The sequence below is a fragment of the Salmo salar genome, chromosome 15 (assembly GCF_965601325.2).
Source record: "Salmo salar chromosome 15, fSalSal1, whole genome shotgun sequence".
In the NCBI taxonomy this organism is placed as follows: Eukaryota; Metazoa; Chordata; class Actinopteri; order Salmoniformes; family Salmonidae; genus Salmo; species Salmo salar.
The window spans coordinates 97,643,300-97,656,415 of NC_138305.1; positions in this window are offsets into that span (position 1 = coordinate 97,643,300).

Genomic DNA, 13,116 nt, shown 5'->3' on the forward strand with positions numbered 1-13,116 from the left:
CTAGCTTAGTAGTGATGTCCTGGTCCTATTACAGGACCACAGAGAATCACCTAGCTTAGTAGTGATGTCCAGGTCCTATTACAGGACCACAGAGAATCACCTAGCTTATTAGTGATGTCCAGGTCCTATTACAGGACCACAGAGAATCACCTTGCTTAGTAGTGATGTCCAGGTCCTATTACAGGACCACAGAGAATCACCTAGCTTAGTAGTGATGTCCTGGTCCTATTACAGGACCACAGAGAATCACCTAGCTTAGTAGTGATGTCCTGGTCCTATTACAGGACCACAGAAAATCACCTAGCTTAGTAGTGTTGTCCAGGTCCTATTACAGGACCACAGAGAATCACCTAGCTTAGTAGTGATGTCCAGGTCCTATTACACGACCACAGAGAATCACCTTGCTTAGTAGTGATGTCCAGGTCCTATTACAGGACCACAGAGAATCACCTAGCTTAGTAGTGATGTCCTGGTCCTATTACAGGACCACAGAGAATCACCTAGCTTAGTAGTGATGTCCTGGTCCTATTACAGGGCCATAGACAATCACCTAGCTTTGTAGTGATGTCCAGGTCCTATTACAGGACCACAGAGAATCACCTAGCTTAGTAGTGATGTCCAGGTCCTATTACAGGACCACAGAGAATCACCTAGCTTAGTAGTGATGTCCAGGTCCTATTACAGGACCACAGAGAATCACCTAGCTTAGTAGTGATGTCCTGGTCCTATTACAGGACCACAGAGAATCACCTAGCTTAGTAGTGATGTCCAGGTCCTATTACAGGACCACAGAGAATCACCTAGCTTAGTAGTGATGTCCTGGTCTTATTACAGGACCACAGAGAATCACCTAGCTTAGTAGTGATGTCCTGGTCTTATTACAGGACCACAGAGAATCACCTAGCTTAGTAGTGATGTCCAGGTCCTATTACAGGACCACAGAGAATCACCTAGCTTAGTAGTGATGTCCAGGTCCTATTACAGGACCACAGAGAATCACCTAGATTAGTAGTGATGTCCAGGTACTATTACAGGACCACAGAGAATCACCTAGCTTAGTAGTGATGTCCATGTCCTATTACAGGACCACAGAGAATCACCTAGCTTAGTAGTGATGTCCTGGTCCTATTACAGGACCACAGAGAATCACCTAGCTTAGTAGTGATGTCCTGGTCCTATTACAGGACCACAGAGAATCACCTAGCTTAGTAGTGATGTCCAGGTCCTATTACACGACCACAGAGAATCACCTTGCTTAGTAGTGATGTCCAGGTCCTATTACAGGACCACAGAGAATCACCTAGCTTAGTAGTGATGTCCTGGTCCTATTACAGGACCACAGAGAATCACCTAGATTAGTAGTGATGTCCAGGTCCTATTACAGGACCACAGAGAATCACCTAGCTTAGTAGTGATGTCCTGGTCCTATTACAGGACCACAGAGAATCACCTAGATTAGTAGTGATGTCCTGGTCCTATTACAGGACCACAGAGAATCACCTAGATTAGTAGTGATGTCCAGGTCCTATTACAGGACCACAGAGAATCAACTAGCTTAGTAGTGATGTCCTGGTCCTATTACAGGATCACAGAGAATCACCTAGCTTAGTAGTGATGTCCAGGTCCTATTACAGGACCACAGAGAATCACCTAGATTAGTAGTGATGTCCAGGTCCTATTACAGGACCACAGAGAATCACCTAGCTTAGTAGTGATGTCCAGGTCCTATTACAGGGCCACGGAGAATCACCTAGCTTAGTAGTGATGTCCAGGTCCTATTACAGGACCACGGAGAATCACCTAGCTTAGTAGTGATGTCCTGGTCCTATTACAGGACCACGGAGAATCACCTAGCTTAGTAGTGATGTCCTGGTCCTATTACAGGACCACGGACAATCACCTAGCTTAGTAGTGATGTCCAGGTCCTATTACAGGACCACGGAGAATCACCTAGCTTAGTAGTGATGTCCAGGTCCTATTACAGGACCACGGAGAATCTCCTAGCTTAGTAGTGATGTCCAGGTCCTATTACAGGACCACAGAGAATCACCTAGCTTAGTAGTGATGTCCTGGTCCTATTACAGGACCACAGAGAATCACCTAGCTTAGTAGTGATGTCCAGGTCCTATTACAGGACCACAGAGAATCACCTAGCTTAGTAGTGATGTCCAGGTCCTATTACAGGACCACAGAGAATCACCTAGCTTAGTAGTGATGTCCAGGTCCTATTACAGGACCACAGAGAATCACCTAGATTAGTAGTGATGTCCAGGTCCTATTACAGGACCACAGAGAATCACCTAGCTTAGTAGTGATGTCCATGTCCTATTACAGGACCACAGAGAATCACCTAGCTTAGTAGTGATGTCCTGGTCCTATTACAGGACCACAGAGAATCACCTAGCTTAGTAGTGATGTCCTGGTCCTATTACAGGACCACAGAGAATCACCTAGCTTAGTAGTGATGTCCAGGTCCTATTACAGGACCACAGAGAATCACCTAGCTTATTAGTGATGTCCAGGTCCTATTACAGGACCACAGAGAATCACCTTGCTTAGTAGTGATGTCCAGGTCCTATTACAGGACCACAGAGAATCACCTAGCTTAGTAGTGATGTCCTGGTCCTATTACAGGACCACAGAGAATCACCTAGCTTAGTAGTGATGTCCTGGTCCTATTACAGGACCACAGAAAATCACCTAGCTTAGTAGTGTTGTCCAGGTCCTATTACAGGACCACAGAGAATCACCTAGCTTAGTAGTGATGTCCAGGTCCTATTACACGACCACAGAGAATCACCTTGCTTAGTAGTGATGTCCAGGTCCTATTACAGGACCACAGAGAATCACCTAGCTTAGTAGTGATGTCCTGGTCCTATTACAGGACCACAGAGAATCACCTAGCTTAGTAGTGATGTCCTGGTCCTATTACAGGGCCATAGACAATCACCTAGCTTTGTAGTGATGTCCAGGTCCTATTACAGGACCACAGAGAATCACCTAGCTTAGTAGTGATGTCCAGGTCCTATTACAGGACCACAGAGAATCACCTAGCTTAGTAGTGATGTCCAGGTCCTATTACAGGACCACAGAGAATCACCTAGCATAGTAGTGATGTCCAGGTCCTATTACAGGACCACAGAGAATCACCTAGCTTAGTAGTGATGTCCAGGTCCTATTACAGGACCACAGAGAATCATCTAGCTTAGTAGTGATGTCCAGGTCATATTACAGGACCACAGAGAATCACCTAGCTTAGTAGTGATGTCCAGGTCCTATTACAGGACCACAGAGAATCACCTAGCTTAGTAGTGATGTCCAGGTCCTATTACACGACCACAGAGAATCACCTTGCTTAGTAGTGATGTCCAGGTCCTATTACAGGACCACAGAGAATCACCTAGCTTAGTAGTGATGTCCTGGTCCTATTACAGGACCACAGAGAATCACCTAGATTAGTAGTGATGTCCAGGTCCTATTACAGGACCACAGAGAATCAACTAGCTTAGTAGTGATGTCCTGGTCCTATTACAGGATCACAGAGAATCACCTAGCTTAGTAGTGATGTCCAGGTCCTATTACAGGACCACAGAGAATCACCTAGCTTAGTAGTGATGTCCAGGTCCTATTACAGGACCACAGAGAATCACCTAGCTTAGTAGTGATGTCCAGGTCCTATTACAGGGCCACAGAGAATCACCTAGCTTAGTAGTGATGTCCAGGTCCTATTACAGGACCACAGAGAATCACCTAGCTTAGTAGTGATGTCCTGGTCCTATTACAGGACCACGGAGAATCACCTAGCTTAGTAGTGATGTCCTGGTCCTATTACAGGACCACGGACAATCACCTAGCTTAGTAGTGATGTCCAGGTCCTATTACAGGACCACGGAGAATCACCTAGCTTAGTAGTGATGTCCAGGTCCTATTACAGGACCACAGAGAATCTCCTAGCTTAGTAGTGATGTCCAGGTCCTATTACAGGACCACAGAGAATCACATAGCTTAGTAGTGATGTCCTGGTCCTATTACAGGACCACAGAGAATCACCTAGCTTAGTAGTGATGTCCAGGTCCTATTACAGGACCACAGAGAATCACCTAGCTTAGTAGTGATGTCCTGGTCTTATTACAGGACCACAGAGAATCACCTAGCTTAGTAGTGATGTCCAGGTCCTATTACAGGACCACAGAGAATCACCTAGCTTAGTAGTGATGTCCAGGTCCTATTACAGGACCACAGAGAATCACCTAGCTTAGTAGTGATGTCCAGGTCCTATTACAGGACCACAGAGAATCACCTAGATTAGTAGTGATGTCCAGGTACTATTACAGGACCACAGAGAATCACCTAGCTTAGTAGTGATGTCAATGTCCTATTACAGGACCACAGAGAATCACCTAGCTTAGTAGTGATGTCCTGGTCCTATTACAGGACCACAGAGAATCACCTAGCTTAGTAGTGATGTCCTGGTCCTATTACAGGACCACAGAGAATCACCTAGCTTAGTAGTGATGTCCAGGTCCTATTACACAACCACAGAGAATCACCTTGCTTAGTAATGATGTCCAGGTCCTATTACAGGACCACAGAGAATCACCTAGCTTAGTAGTGATGTCCTGGTCCTATTACAGGACCACAGAGAATCACCTAGATTAGTAGTGATGTCCAGGTCCTATTACAGGACCACAGAGAATCAACTAGCTTAGTAGTGATGTCCTGGTCCTATTACAGGATCACAGAGAATCACCTAGCTTAGTAGTGATGTCCAGGTCCTATTACAGGACCACAGAGAATCACCTAGATTAGTAGTGATGTCCAGGTCCTATTACAGGACCACAGAGAATCACCTAGCTTAGTAGTGATGTCCAGGTCCTATTACAGGGCCACAGAGAATCACCTAGCTTAGTAGTGATGTCCAGGTCCTATTACAGGACCACAGAGAATCACCTAGCTTAGTAGTGATGTCCAGGTCCTATTACACGACCACAGAGAATCACCTTGCTTAGTAGTGATGTCCAGGTCCTATTACAGGACCACAGAGAATCACCTAGCTTAGTAGTGATGTCCTGGTCCTATTACAGGACCACGGACAATCACCTAGCTTAGTAGTGATGTCCAGGTCCTATTACAGGACCACGGAGAATCACCTAGCTTAGTAGTGATGTCCAGGTCCTATTACAGGACCACAGAGAATCTCCTAGCTTAGTAGTGACGTCCAGGTCCTATTACAGGACCACAGAGAATCACCTAGCTTAGTAGTGATGTCCTGGTCCTATTACAGGACCACAGAGAATCACCTAGCTTAGTAGTGATGTCCAGGTCCTATTACAGGACCACAGAGAATCACCTAGCTTAGTAGTGATGTCCTGGTCTTATTACAGGACCACAGAGAATCACCTAGCTTAGTAGTGATGTCCAGGTCCTATTACAGGACCACAGAGAATCACCTAGCTTAGTAGTGATGTCCAGGTCCTATTACAGGACCACAGAGAATCACCTAGCTTAGTAGTGATGTCCAGGTCCTATTACAGGACCACAGAGAATCACCTAGATTAGTAGTGATGTCCAGGTACTATTACAGGACCACAGAGAATCACCTAGCTTAGTAGTGATGTCCAGGTCCTATTACACGACCACAGAGAATCACCTTGCTTAGTAGTGATGTCCAGGTCCTATTACAGGACCACAGAGAATCACCTAGCTTAGTAGTGATGTCCTGGTCCTATTACAGGACCACAGAGAATCACCTAGCTTAGTAGTGATGTCCTGGTCCTATTACAGGGCCATAGACAATCACCTAGCTTTGTAGTGATGTCCAGGTCCTATTACAGGACCACAGAGAATCACCTAGCTTAGTAGTGATGTCCAGGTCCTATTACAGGACCACAGAGAATCACCTAGCTTAGTAGTGATGTCCAGGTCCTATTACAGGACCACAGAGAATCACCTAGCATAGTAGTGATGTCCAGGTCCTATTACAGGACCACAGAGAATCACCTAGCTTAGTAGTGATGTCCAGGTCCTATTACAGGACCACAGAGAATCATCTAGCTTAGTAGTGATGTCCAGGTCATATTACAGGACCACAGAGAATCACCTAGCTTAGTAGTGATGTCCAGGTCCTATTACAGGACCACAGAGAATCACCTAGCTTAGTAGTGATGTCCAGGTCCTATTACACGACCACAGAGAATCACCTTGCTTAGTAGTGATGTCCTGGTCCTATTACAGGATCACAGAGAATCACCTAGCTTAGTAGTGATGTCCAGGTCCTATTACAGGACCACAGAGAATCACCTAGCTTAGTAGTGATGTCCAGGTCCTATTACAGGACCACAGAGAATCACCTAGCTTAGTAGTGATGTCCAGGTCCTATTACAGGACCACAGAGAATCACCTAGATTAGTAGTGATGTCCAGGTACTATTACAGGACCACAGAGAATCACCTAGCTTAGTAGTGATGTCCAGGTCCTATTACACGACCACAGAGAATCACCTTGCTTAGTAGTGATGTCCAGGTCCTATTACAGGACCACAGAGAATCACCTAGCTTAGTAGTGATGTCCTGGTCCTATTACAGGACCACAGAGAATCACCTAGCTTAGTAGTGATGTCCTGGTCCTATTACAGGGCCATAGACAATCACCTAGCTTTGTAGTGATGTCCAGGTCCTATTACAGGACCACAGAGAATCACCTAGCTTAGTAGTGATGTCCAGGTCCTATTACAGGACCACAGAGAATCACCTAGCTTAGTAGTGATGTCCAGGTCCTATTACAGGACCACAGAGAATCACCTAGCATAGTAGTGATGTCCAGGTCCTATTACAGGACCACAGAGAATCACCTAGCTTAGTAGTGATGTCCAGGTCCTATTACAGGACCACAGAGAATCATCTAGCTTAGTAGTGATGTCCAGGTCATATTACAGGACCACAGAGAATCACCTAGCTTAGTAGTGATGTCCAGGTCCTATTACAGGACCACAGAGAATCACCTAGCTTAGTAGTGATGTCCAGGTCCTATTACACGACCACAGAGAATCACCTTGCTTAGTAGTGATGTCCTGGTCCTATTACAGGATCACAGAGAATCACCTAGCTTAGTAGTGATGTCCAGGTCCTATTACAGGACCACAGAGAATCACCTAGCTTAGTAGTGATGTCCAGGTCCTATTACAGGACCACAGAGAATCACCTAGCTTAGTAGTGATGTCCAGGTCCTATTACAGGGCCACAGAGAATCACCTAGCTTAGTAGTGATGTCCAGGTCCTATTACAGGACCACAGAGAATCACCTAGCTTAGTAGTGATGTCCTGGTCCTATTACAGGACCACGGAGAATCACCTAGCTTAGTAGTGATGTCCTGGTCCTATTACAGGACCACGGACAATCACCTAGCTTAGTAGTGATGTCCAGGTCCTATTACAGGACCACGGAGAATCACCTAGCTTAGTAGTGATGTCCAGGTCCTATTACAGGACCACAGAGAATCTCCTAGCTTAGTAGTGATGTCCAGGTCCTATTACAGGACCACAGAGAATCACATAGCTTAGTAGTGATGTCCTGGTCCTATTACAGGACCACAGAGAATCACCTAGCTTAGTAGTGATGTCCAGGTCCTATTACAGGACCACAGAGAATCACCTAGCTTAGTAGTGATGTCCTGGTCTTATTACAGGACCACAGAGAATCACCTAGCTTAGTAGTGATGTCCAGGTCCTATTACAGGACCACAGAGAATCACCTAGCTTAGTAGTGATGTCCAGGTCCTATTACAGGACCACAGAGAATCACCTAGCTTAGTAGTGATGTCCAGGTCCTATTACAGGACCACAGAGAATCACCTAGATTAGTAGTGATGTCCAGGTACTATTACAGGACCACAGAGAATCACCTAGCTTAGTAGTGATGTCAATGTCCTATTACAGGACCACAGAGAATCACCTAGCTTAGTAGTGATGTCCTGGTCCTATTACAGGACCACAGAGAATCACCTAGCTTAGTAGTGATGTCCTGGTCCTATTACAGGACCACAGAGAATCACCTAGCTTAGTAGTGATGTCCAGGTCCTATTACACAACCACAGAGAATCACCTTGCTTAGTAGTGATGTCCAGGTCCTATTACAGGACCACAGAGAATCACCTAGCTTAGTAGTGATGTCCTGGTCCTATTACAGGACCACAGAGAATCACCTAGATTAGTAGTGATGTCCAGGTCCTATTACAGGACCACAGAGAATCAACTAGCTTAGTAGTGATGTCCTGGTCCTATTACAGGATCACAGAGAATCACCTAGCTTAGTAGTGATGTCCAGGTCCTATTACAGGACCACAGAGAATCACCTAGATTAGTAGTGATGTCCAGGTCCTATTACAGGACCACAGAGAATCACCTAGCTTAGTAGTGATGTCCAGGTCCTATTACAGGGCCACAGAGAATCACCTAGCTTAGTAGTGATGTCCAGGTCCTATTACAGGACCACAGAGAATCACCTAGCTTAGTAGTGATGTCCAGGTCCTATTACACGACCACAGAGAATCACCTTGCTTAGTAGTGATGTCCAGGTCCTATTACAGGACCACAGAGAATCACCTAGCTTAGTAGTGATGTCCTGGTCCTATTACAGGACCACAGAGAATCACCTAGATTAGTAGTGATGTCCAGGTCCTATTACAGGACCACAGAGAATCAACTAGCTTAGTAGTGATGTCCTGGTCCTATTACAGGATCACAGAGAATCACCTAGCTTAGTAGTGATGTCCAGGTCCTATTACAGGACCACAGAGAATCACCTAGCTTAGTAGTGATGTCCAGGTCCTATTACAGGACCACAGAGAATCACCTAGCTTAGTAGTGATGTCCAGGTCCTATTACAGGGCCACAGAGAATCACCTAGCTTAGTAGTGATGTCCAGGTCCTATTACAGGACCACAGAGAATCACCTAGCTTAGTAGTGATGTCCTGGTCCTATTACAGGACCACGGAGAATCACCTAGCTTAGTAGTGATGTCCTGGTCCTATTACAGGACCACGGACAATCACCTAGCTTAGTAGTGATGTCCAGGTCCTATTACAGGACCACGGAGAATCACCTAGCTTAGTAGTGATGTCCAGGTCCTATTACAGGACCACAGAGAATCTCCTAGCTTAGTAGTGATGTCCAGGTCCTATTACAGGACCACAGAGAATCACCTAGCTTAGTAGTGATGTCCTGGTCCTATTACAGGACCACAGAGAATCACCTAGCTTAGTAGTGATGTCCAGGTCCTATTACAGGACCACAGAGAATCACCTAGCTTAGTAGTGATGTCCTGGTCTTATTACAGGACCACAGAGAATCACCTAGCTTAGTAGTGATGTCCAGGTCCTATTACAGGACCACAGAGAATCACCTAGCTTAGTAGTGATGTCCAGGTCCTATTACAGGACCACAGAGAATCACCTAGCTTAGTAGTGATGTCCAGGTCCTATTACAGGACCACAGAGAATCACCTAGATTAGTAGTGATGTCCAGGTACTATTACAGGACCACAGAGAATCACCTAGCTTAGTAGTGATGTCCATGTCCTATTACAGGACCACAGAGAATCACCTAGCTTAGTAGTGATGTCCTGGTCCTATTACAGGACCACAGAGAATCACCTAGATTAGTAGTGATGTCCAGGTCCTATTACAGGACCACAGAGAATCAACTAGCTTAGTAGTGATGTCCTGGTCCTATTACAGGATCACAGAGAATCACCTAGCTTAGTAGTGATGTCCAGGTCCTATTACAGGACCACAGAGAATCACCTAGATTAGTAGTGATGTCCAGGTCCTATTACAGGACCACAGAGAATCACCTAGCTTAGTAGTGATGTCCAGGTCCTATTACAGGGCCACAGAGAATCACCTAGCTTAGTAGTGATGTCCAGGTCCTATTACAGGACCACAGAGAATCACCTAGCTTAGTAGTGATGTCCTGGTCCTATTACAGGACCACGGAGAATCACCTAGCTTAGTAGTGATGTCCTGGTCCTATTACAGGACCACGGACAATCACCTAGCTTAGTAGTGATGTCCAGGTCCTATTACAGGACCACGGAGAATCACCTAGCTTAGTAGTGATGTCCAGGTCCTATTACAGGACCACGGAGAATCTCCTAGCTTAGTAGTGATGTCCAGGTCCTATTACAGGACCACAGAGAATCACCTAGCTTAGTAGTGATGTCCTGGTCCTATTACAGGACCACAGAGAATCACCTAGCTTAGTAGTGATGTCCTGGTCCTATTACAGGACCACAGAGAATCACCTAGCTTAGTAGTGATGTCCAGGTCCTATTACACGACCACAGAGAATCACCTAGCTTAGTAGTGATGTCCAGGTCCTATTACAGGACCACAGAGAATCACCTAGATTAGTAGTGATGTCCAGGTCCTATTACAGGACCACAGAGAATCACCTAGCTTAGTAGTGATGTCCATGTCCTATTACAGGACCACAGAGAATCACCTAGCTTAGTAGTGATGTCCTGGTCCTATTACAGGACCACAGAGAATCACCTAGCTTAGTAGTGATGTCCTGGTCCTATTACAGGACCACAGAGAATCACCTAGCTTAGTAGTGATGTCCAGGTCCTATTACAGGACCACAGAGAATCACCTAGCTTATTAGTGATGTCCAGGTCCTATTACAGGACCACAGAGAATCACCTTGCTTAGTAGTGATGTCCAGGTCCTATTACAGGACCACAGAGAATCACCTAGCTTAGTAGTGATGTCCTGGTCCTATTACAGGACCACAGAGAATCACCTAGCTTAGTAGTGATGTCCTGGTCCTATTACAGGACCACAGAAAATCACCTAGCTTAGTAGTGTTGTCCAGGTCCTATTACAGGACCACAGAGAATCACCTAGCTTAGTAGTGATGTCCAGGTCCTATTACACGACCACAGAGAATCACCTTGCTTAGTAGTGATGTCCAGGTCCTATTACAGGACCACAGAGAATCACCTAGCTTAGTAGTGATGTCCTGGTCCTATTACAGGACCACAGAGAATCACCTAGCTTAGTAGTGATGTCCTGGTCCTATTACAGGGCCATAGACAATCACCTAGCTTTGTAGTGATGTCCAGGTCCTATTACAGGACCACAGAGAATCACCTAGCTTAGTAGTGATGTCCAGGTCCTATTACAGGACCACAGAGAATCACCTAGCTTAGTAGTGATGTCCAGGTCCTATTACAGGACCACAGAGAATCACCTAGCTTAGTAGTGATGTCCAGGTCCTATTACAGGGCCACAGAGAATCACCTAGCTTAGTAGTGATGTCCAGGTCCTATTACAGGACCACAGAGAATCACCTAGCTTAGTAGTGATGTCCTGGTCCTATTACAGGACCACGGACAATCACCTAGCTTAGTAGTGATGTCCAGGTCCTATTACAGGACCACAGAGAATCACCTAGCTTAGTAGTGATGTCCTGGTCCTATTACAGGACCACAGAGAATCACCTAGCTTAGTAGTGATGTCCAGGTCCTATTACAGGACCACAGAGAATCACCTAGCTTAGTAGTGATGTCCTGGTCTTATTACAGGACCACAGAGAATCACCTAGCTTAGTAGTGATGTCCAGGTCCTATTACAGGACCACAGAGAATCACCTAGCTTAGTAGTGATGTCCAGGTCCTATTACAGGACCACAGAGAATCACCTAGCTTAGTAGTGATGTCCAGGTCCTATTACAGGACCACAGAGAATCACCTAGATTAGTAGTGATGTCCAGGTACTATTACAGGACCACAGAGAATCACCTAGCTTAGTAGTGATGTCCATGTCCTATTACAGGACCACAGAGAATCACCTAGCTTAGTAGTGATGTCCTGGTCCTATTACAGGACCACAGAGAATCACCTAGCTTAGTAGTGATGTCCTGGTCCTATTACAGGACCACAGAGAATCACCTAGCTTAGTAGTGATGTCCAGGTCCTATTACACGACCACAGAGAATCACCTTGCTTAGTAGTGATGTCCAGGTCCTATTACAGGACCACAGAGAATCACCTAGCTTAGTAGTGATGTCCTGGTCCTATTACAGGACCACAGAGAATCACCTAGCTTAGTAGTGATGTCCAGGTCCTATTACAGGACCACAGAGAATCACCTAGCTTAGTAGTGATGTCCAGGTCCTATTACAGGACCACAGAGAATCACCTAGCATAGTAGTGATGTCCAGGTCCTATTACAGGACCACAGAGAATCACCTAGCTTAGTAGTGATGTCCAGGTCCTATTACAGGATCACAGAGAATCACCTAGCTTAGTAGTGATGTCCAGGTCCTATTACAGGACCACAGAGAATCACCTAGCTTAGTAGTGATGTCCAGGTCCTATTACAGGACCACAGAGAATCACCTAGCTTAGTAGTGATGTCCAGGTCCTATTACAGGGCCACAGAGAATCACCTAGCTTAGTAGTGATGTCCAGGTCCTATTACAGGACCACAGAGAATCACCTAGCTTAGTAGTGATGTCCAGGTCCTATTATAGGACCACAGAGAATCATCTAGCTTAGTAGTGATGTCCAGGTCATATTACAGGACCACAGAGAATCACCTAGCTTAGTAGTGATGTCCAGGTCCTATTACAGGACCACAGAGAATCACCTAGCTTAGTAGTGATGTCCAGGTCCTATTACACGACCACAGAGAATCACCTTGCTTAGTAGTGATGTCCAGGTCCTATTACAGGACCACAGAGAATCACCTAGCTTAGTAGTGATGTCCTGGTCCTATTACAGGACCACAGAGAATCACCTAGATTAGTAGTGATGTCCAGGTCCTATTACAGGACCACAGAGAATCAACTATCTTAGTAGTGATGTCCTGGTCCTATTACAGGATCACAGAGAATCACCTAGCTTAGTAGTGATGTCCAGGTCCTATTACAGGACCACAGAGAATCACCTAGCTTATTAGTGATGTCCAGGTCCTATTACAGGACCACAGAGAATCACCTAGCTTAGTAGTGATGTCCAGGTCCTATTACAGGGCCACAGAGAATCACCTAGCTTAGTAGTGATGTCCAGGTCCTATTACAGGACCACAGAGAATCACCTAGCTTAGTAGTGAT